Below are 7,146 nucleotides of genomic sequence, written 5' to 3' on the forward strand. Positions count from 1 at the left end.
TTGGCTGGAGAGAAATGACGGAGATAAAGGGATAATTACAATGGAGTAAACTTTCAATTTGTCACCCAACAGAAAAGCGGGCATCGTAATCGGCCGCCTGTTATAGAAACAGTCCGATATATGTTGCCATCGATTTCATAAGCATTGAAAATCAGGCCTGTCTATAATGGAATGGGTCGTGGTCAGTTGTTAATCACTCTGGGTCTGTTTAAAAAGAGAGTGCTCACAGTCCCGGATCATTCTGTTTCTGTTTGAAATGGCAGAGCTCACAGTCCCGGATCATTCCGTTTTTTTTAAAAGGAGAACGATTTCAGTTTTCATGACCGAGGTGTTGAATTCAACTAAATGTGGCGGGGCTCGTCCGGGATTTGAACCCGGGACCTCTCGCAATTTAAGCCATGGAAATTCCCTAAGCGAGAATCATACCCCTAGACCAACGAGCCGCCGATGTTATGTTTTAAGTTGCATTGCGACTCCCTGCGCTGGTGCAAACCCAGCTCGCAGAAGTCCTGTTCATTCAGTTAAAATGTTTAACTTTTCCTCAATCCGCTTCTTTTTGCGAGCAGTTTCCTTGAATCTGCTCACAATTCTCCCCATAAAAAGAAACTCAGCAGCATCTGCGGCTGCGTGGCCTAATGGGTAAGGCGTCTGAATTTGGTTAGCGAGTTTTTCAGTTACCAGAAGATTGCAGGTTCGAGTCCTGCTGCGGTCGTTTAATTAACTGGGCGACACTTCTTCTGTTCCGAATCTGGCTTCAAACCGACAATTTTTGACAGTCCCTCAACTGAAGCAGTGGAAGGCCTTTTGCTTACATTAAGCTGATTGTACATTTTCAACATTGTAGATCTGGGTGCACGGGCAGGATAAGCGGTGAAGTGGACTTTCTTTCAGGGTATTTCTGCTTAGATGCAAAAAGCAGGAAATGGAATGGCTGAGAGCAGTATATGGTTGAGTCGAGGTGGCCGAAAGGTTAAGGCGATTGATATACCTATCAATTCGTCCAATAAAAGGCGACGAGTTAGGAACGTAACTAAAGGTTTTTATTGACTAAATAACAGAGCCCACCCTCGTGGGTGATCGGGTCCAACAAGGAGGAATACCAGCCAGTCGACTACCTTTATACCTGGGCAGGTAGGTGGAGCCATGGGCGGAGTCGGAGGTGGTCAGCCCAGGTATAACAGCGCGACAAGAGGCGACCTCGTATCGTGATACAACGGTGATAACAATACAACAGTGATAACTATAGTGTAACGATAAAGTGGTTTACCACATTCACCCCTTGTTTAGATTTGAGTCCGGCGGGGTGAAGTGTACTACCAGTTCTGGTATGTCAGTCTGTCCGGAGGCCTCGTAAGCCTCTCCGATCGTCGCAGCGGCGGTGCTGCATTATCCGGTGTTAGTGCTGGTGTCTGCGTGGTCGGCGAAGGCTCGTGGGGTTCCGGCATGCCGTCTACCTGGGCTGGAATTGGGGGGGTGGTGGGGGGGGTAAAGGTGGTGTCTCCGGAGTGCCCGAGGGTGCGAGGTCTCGTAAGGAGACAGTGTCCTCCCGCCCGTCTGGGTAAGCCACGTAGGCGTACTGGGGGTTGGCGTGCAGGAGGTTCACCCTTTCGACCAGGGGGTCTGTTTTATGGGCCCTCACGTGCTTTCGCAGCAAGACGGGCCCCGGAGAGGTCAGCCAGGTTGGTAGAGTGGTTCCCGTAGTCGACTTCCTGGGGAAAACAAACATTCGTTCATGGGGGGTGGCGTTAACGGCAGTGCAAAGTAGTGACCGGATGGAGTGCAGCGCTGTCGGGAGGACTTCCTGCCAGCGGGAGGTTGGGAGGCCCTTAGACTTTAAGGCTAAGAGGACGGCCTTCCATACCGTCGCGTTCTCTCTTTCCACCTGGCCGTTCCCTTGGGGGTTGTAGCTGGTGGTCCTACTTGCTGCAATACCTCTCGCTAGTAGGAACTGACGGAGTTCCTCGCTCATGAAAGAGGAGCCCCGGTCACTATGTATATAGTTTGGGAACCCGAACAAGGCGAAGAGGTCGTTCAGGCATTTAATGACCGTGGTACTGGTCATGTCTGGGCAGGGGAAGGCAAAGGGGAAACGGGAGTACTCATCAACAATGTTGAGGAAGTACACATTACGGTCAGAGGACGGGAGGGGCCCCTTAAAGTCGATGCTCAGGCGCTCGAAGGGGCGGGTGGCCTTGATCAGGCTTGCTCTGTCCGGCCTAAAGAAGTGCGGTTTGCACTCGGCGCAGGTCTGGCAGTTCCTGGTTATGGTCCTGACCTCCTCGATGGAGTAGGGCAGGTTGCGGGCCTTAATGAAGTGGTAAAGTCTGGTGACCCCGGGGTGGCAGAGGTCGTTGTGGAGGGTCTGAAGTCTATCACTTTGCGCGCTGGCGCATGTAATTCGTGACAGAGCATCGGGGGGTTCGTTCAGCTTACCTGGCCGGTACAAGATATCATAATCGTAGGTGGAGAGCTCGATTCTCCACCTCAAGATCTTGTCATTCTTGATTTTGCCCCTCAGCTTGTTATTAAACATAAAAGCGACCGAACGTTGGTCGGTAAGGAGGGTAAATCGTTTGCCTGCCAGGTAGTGCCTCCAGCGTCGTACCGCCTCCACAATCGCCTGAGCCTCCTTCTCGACCGACGAGTGTCGGATCTCAGGGCCCTGTAGGGTCCTTGAGAAGAAGGCCACCGGTCTCCCCTCCTGGTTAAGGGTGGCGGCTAGGGCGAAGTCGGATGCATCGCTCTCGACTTGGAAGGGGATGGACTCATCCACTGCGTGCATAGTGGCCTTGGCAATGTCTCCCTTAATGAGGGAGAAGGCTGCGCACACTTCCTCCGTAAGGGGGAAGGATGTGGACTTCATGAGGGGTCTGGCTTTGTCCGCATAATTGGGCACCCATTGGGCATAGTAGGCGAAGAGCCCCAGGGTTCTCTTAAGTGCCTTAGGGCAGCGGGGGAGGGGTAGCTCCATGAGGGGGCGCATTCTTTCGGGGTCGGGGCCAATGAGTCCGTTCTCTACTACACAGCCAAGGATGGCAAGGCGCGAGGTGTTAAACACACATTTCTCCTTATTGTAGGTGAGGTTCAGCCGTTGGGCTGTACGGAGGAATTTCTCCAGATTCACGTCGTGGTCCTGCCGGTCGCGGCCGCAGATGGTGACGTTATCTAGGTAGGGGAATGTGGCCTGCAGTCCGTTCTGGTCAACCATCCGGTCCATCTCCCTTTGGAAGACCGAGACCCCGTTGGTGACACCGAAGGGGACCCTAAGGAAGTGGTATAGGCGCCCATTCGCCTCGAAGGCGGTGTACTGGCGGTCCTCGGGGTGGATAGGGAGTTGGTGGTAGGCCGACTTAAGGTCGATGGTCGAGAATACGCGGTATTGTGCAATCTGATTGACCATGTCAGATATGCGGGGAAGGGGGTATGCGTCCAGCTGGGTGTATCTGTTTATGGTCTGGCTGTAGTCGATGACCAGGCGATTTTTATCGCCGGTCTTAACGACCACGACCTGGGCACGCCAGGGGCTGTTGCTCCCCTCGATGATGCCCTCCTTCAGGAGACGCTGCACCTCAGAGCAAATGAAAGCTCTGTCCCCAGCGCTGTACCGCCTGCTCTTGGTAGCGACGGGTTTGAAGTCGGGGGTGAGGTTAGCGAACAGGGAAGGTGGCGGCACCTTGAGGGTGGATAGGCTGCAGGTGTTACACGGTGGGCGGTTTAACCTTTGCTGGTTGTCGACTGTGAGTGGGGGGAGGGGTCCACCGTATGCTAGGGTTACACTTTGGAGGTGGGATTGGAAGTCCAGCCCTAGTAGGACGGCAGCGCAGAGCTGGGGGAGGACGAGGAGTTTAAAGTTTTTATACTCTGTACCCTTAACCGACAAGGTCACAGCACAGTAGCCGTTAATGTCCGTGGCGTGGGACCTCGATGCCATCGAGATTCGGTTGCGCGTTGGCAGGACAGGGAGGGAGTAGTGGCTCACCGTGTCTGGGTGGATGAAGCTCTCCGTGCTTCCGCTGTCGAACAGGCAGGTCGTGGCGTGGCCGTTTACTTTGATGTCCATCATCGACTTGGACAGGTGGTGTGGGCGGGCTTGATCCAGAGTGACGGAGGCTAGCGTGTAGGTAAGCGAGTCGTTGTCGTCTGCGGGCGAGGCGGTCGTCGGGTCCGGGGGCCCGGTGGCAGTCGGGCGTGGTGGGTAAAATGGCGTCTCCCACGAGGTAGGACAAAATGGCGGAGAAGATGGCTGCCCCCATAACTCACATGAGGCACTATTGGGGTCGGTTGCCTTGATCAAAGATGGCCGCCCCCATGACTCACGTGTGGGGATACTGGCCTCAGTTGCCGTGAAAGAAGATGGCCGCCCCCACAGTTCGCATGAGGCACTGCTGGCCTCTGAAGATCCGCTCCTGCAGGCCTTAGAGAAATGGCCTTTCTTCCTGCAGGTTGTGCAGGTAGAGTTCCTGGCTGGGCAGCGCGACCTCGGGTGCTTCTCCTGGCCGCAAAAGAAGCAGCCGGCGGCCCGATCGCGGGTGCCCGATGTCGGAGCCGGTACCGGGGGTGGCGGGCCCGGTCGGGTCCGGGACGCCGACGCTGAGGTAGGTCCCGGGGGCGGCGCTGCGAAGGGTATTGCGGTAGGGGTCGGGCCCGAGTCCCAGGGTCGCGAGCAGTACCTGGAAAACGCCTCCTGGTCCTGATGGGCCACTTCCAGGGAGAGAGCGAGGGCTTCAGCTTTGTCCAGGTCGAGGTCTTTAGCTTCAAGCAGTCTTTGCCGTGAGTAGTCGGACCGTAGGCCTTTCACAAAGGCATCGCGGATATTATCTCCCGTATTTTCAACAGCCGTCACCGCTTTAAAGTCACAGTTCCTGCCGAGTGCTCTTAGCGCCCGTAAAAATTCAGCTACAGACTCTCCTGGCTGTTGCGGGCGGGATCTTAGGAGGTGCCTGGTGTACATGTAATTTACCGGGCTGCGGTACTGCTGTTTCAGTAGGTTGATAGCGGCCTCGTACGTAGTCGTGTCCTGTATGAGTGCGTATACTCTCGGGCTCGCTTGGGCATTCAGAAGTCTTAGTTTGGATCTCTGCGGGGCGCCGGATTCTTCCAGGTAGGATTCGAAGCAGTCCAGCCAGTGTTTGAAGTTGAGGGCTGCGTTTGCTGCCTGTGGGTTTAGATCCAGGTACGGTGGTTTGAGGGCTTGCAGCCAAGCCGGCTGGTGTGGCTGTGCTTCTGGGAGGGCTTCTGGCTGGCCAGTAGTAGACATCTTTAAAATTTAGTCAATAAAATTGATATACGTATCAATTCGTCCAATAAAAGGCGACGAGTTAGGAACGTAACTAAAGGTTTTTATTGACTAAATAACAGAGCCCACCCTCGTGGGTGATCGGGTCCAACAAGGAGGAATACCAGCCAGTCGACTACCTTTATACCTGGGCAGGTAGGTGGAGCCATGGGCGGAGTCGGAGGTGGTCAGCCCAGGTATAACAGCGCGACAAGAGGCGACCTCGTATCGTGATACAACGGTGATAACAATACAACAGTGATAAATATAGTGTAACGATAAAGTGGTTTACCACAGCGATAGACTGTTAATCTATTGCCGATCTGTACGCGAGGGTTCAGCTCCCATTCTCGTCATTATTACGTTTGATACTGGTACAATTTCCGAGCATTTAACTGAATCTTGCCTAAAATAAGCTTTCAAATGCAATTTCGTCAGAGTCGCTCTGGTGCTCCTGGTCTGTGCCCCATGCATTACTCATATCTTGTTAAAATTAAAAGAGACCACTGCAATTCTTCAACTTCTTGAATGAAGTTGGAGCAGTGATCGCGATTCGGAGATTGTCGAACTCCTCCTTTCTTCTGCTGAGATTGTCACCGAATGAAAGAGTAGCGGGACCAGAGGCAAATGATTAGAGAGCAGAAACATAAATTTCTCCTTTAGGAGGCAATGTAATTTCAAAAATATTTATCAACCTTAATGACGAGATTTTCTGTTTTAGTGTCTTTGGTTGAGATATAAATAAGGGGCGAGACATCCTCGTTCTTTTCGGCATACTCTCATGGGATCGGAGGACCCGGTTTAACGTCTTACTAGAAAGACGGAGGCACCAACAGTGCAGCACTACCTCATTACTGCACTGGGGTGTCTGCCTGGATTATCTGCTCAAGTCTCTGGAGTGGTGCTTGACTTTGCTGCCGCTGAGCCACGGCTGACACCTAGACTCAGTTCATTTGGCTGGAGAGAAATGACGGAGATAAAGGGAAAAATTACAATGGAGTAAACTTTCAATTTGTCACCCAACAGAAAAGCGGGCATCGTAATCGGCCGCCTGTTATAGAAACAGTCCGATTTATGTTGCCATCGATTTCATAAGCATTGAAAATCAGGCCTGTCCATAATGGAATGGGTCGTGGTCAGTTGTTAATCACTCTGGGTCTATTTAAACCGGGAGTGCTTACAGTCCCGGATCATTCTGTTTCTGTTTAAAATGGCAGAGTTCACAGTCCCGATTAATTCCGTATTTTTTAAAGTAGAGCGGTTTCAGCTTTCATGACCGAGGTGTTGAGTTTAACTAAATGCGGCGGGGCTCAGTCCGGGATTTGAACCCGGGACGTCTCGCATTTATAAGCCACGAGAAATTCTCTAAGCGAGAGTCATACCCCTAGACCAACGAACCACCGATGCTCTGCTTCAAGTTGCATTGTGATTCCCTGCGCTGGTGCAAACCCAGCTCGCAGAAGTCCTATTCATTCAGTTAAAATGTTTAACTTTTCCTCAATCCGCTTATTTGCGAGCAGTTTCCTTGAATCTGCTCACAATTCTCCCCATAAAAAGACACCCAGCAGTATCAGCGGCTGCGTGGCCTAATGGATAAGGCGTCTGACTTCGGTTATGAATTATTTAGTCATCAGAAGATTGCAGGTTCGAGTCCTGCCGCAGTCGTTTAATTAACTGGGCGACACTTTTTCTGTTCCGAATCTGGTTTCAAACCGACCATTTTTGACAGTCCCTCAACTGAAGCAGTGGAAGGCCTTTTGCTTACATTAAGCTGATTGTACATTTTCAACATTGTAGATCTGGGTGCACGGGCAGGATAAGCGGTGAAGTGGACTTTCTTTCAGGGTATTTCTGCTTAGATGCAAAAAGCA

At 52.3% G+C, this 7,146-nt stretch overlaps 2 non-coding genes across 2 annotated transcripts; one reads left to right on the forward strand and one right to left on the reverse strand.

Annotated features, from left to right (window-relative positions):
- Positions 1-353: 353 nt before the first annotated feature.
- On the reverse strand, positions 354-443 carry trnap-agg (transfer RNA proline (anticodon AGG)). Its single transcript is given in 2 exon segments — positions 354-389; positions 408-443. It is a non-coding gene; the product is annotated as a tRNA-Pro (tRNA).
- A 6,407-nt stretch (positions 444-6,850) lies between these two features.
- trnar-ucg (transfer RNA arginine (anticodon UCG)) lies at positions 6,851-6,940 on the forward strand. Its single transcript is given in 2 exon segments — positions 6,851-6,887; positions 6,905-6,940. It is a non-coding gene; the product is annotated as a tRNA-Arg (tRNA).
- Positions 6,941-7,146: the final 206 nt, after the last annotated feature.

This window comes from Somniosus microcephalus, unplaced genomic scaffold (genome assembly GCF_052327205.1).
Source record: "Somniosus microcephalus isolate GS21.2 unplaced genomic scaffold, FLI_Smic_1.0 unresolved_chr1, whole genome shotgun sequence".
NCBI classification, from domain to species: Eukaryota; Metazoa; Chordata; class Chondrichthyes; order Squaliformes; family Somniosidae; genus Somniosus; species Somniosus microcephalus.